Source organism: Calidris pugnax, unplaced genomic scaffold, assembly GCF_001431845.1.
Source record: "Calidris pugnax isolate Ruff unplaced genomic scaffold, ASM143184v1 scaffold28, whole genome shotgun sequence".
Taxonomy (NCBI): domain Eukaryota; kingdom Metazoa; phylum Chordata; class Aves; order Charadriiformes; family Scolopacidae; genus Calidris; species Calidris pugnax.
This window is the reverse complement of record NW_015090842.1, coordinates 8,473,769-8,473,975: the sequence shown is the minus strand read 5'-3', so window position 1 is coordinate 8,473,975 and position 207 is coordinate 8,473,769.

Sequence of the window (207 nt, the reverse complement as noted above, 5' to 3'; positions counted from 1 at the left end):
GCTATAAAACAATAAAAAGTCAATAAACTGGTTGAAGGTACCTTTTTGTTCCTGTCTGGCGGGGAAGGGGCACAGTCGCGCTGGCCCCCCCGGGGTTGGGGGGGAAAAAAAAAAAAACAAAACACAAAACCAAAACCGATAATAATAATAATAAAAAAAAGAAATCAAAAAAAAAACACAAACCAACAAACGGAGAATGTGCCATGC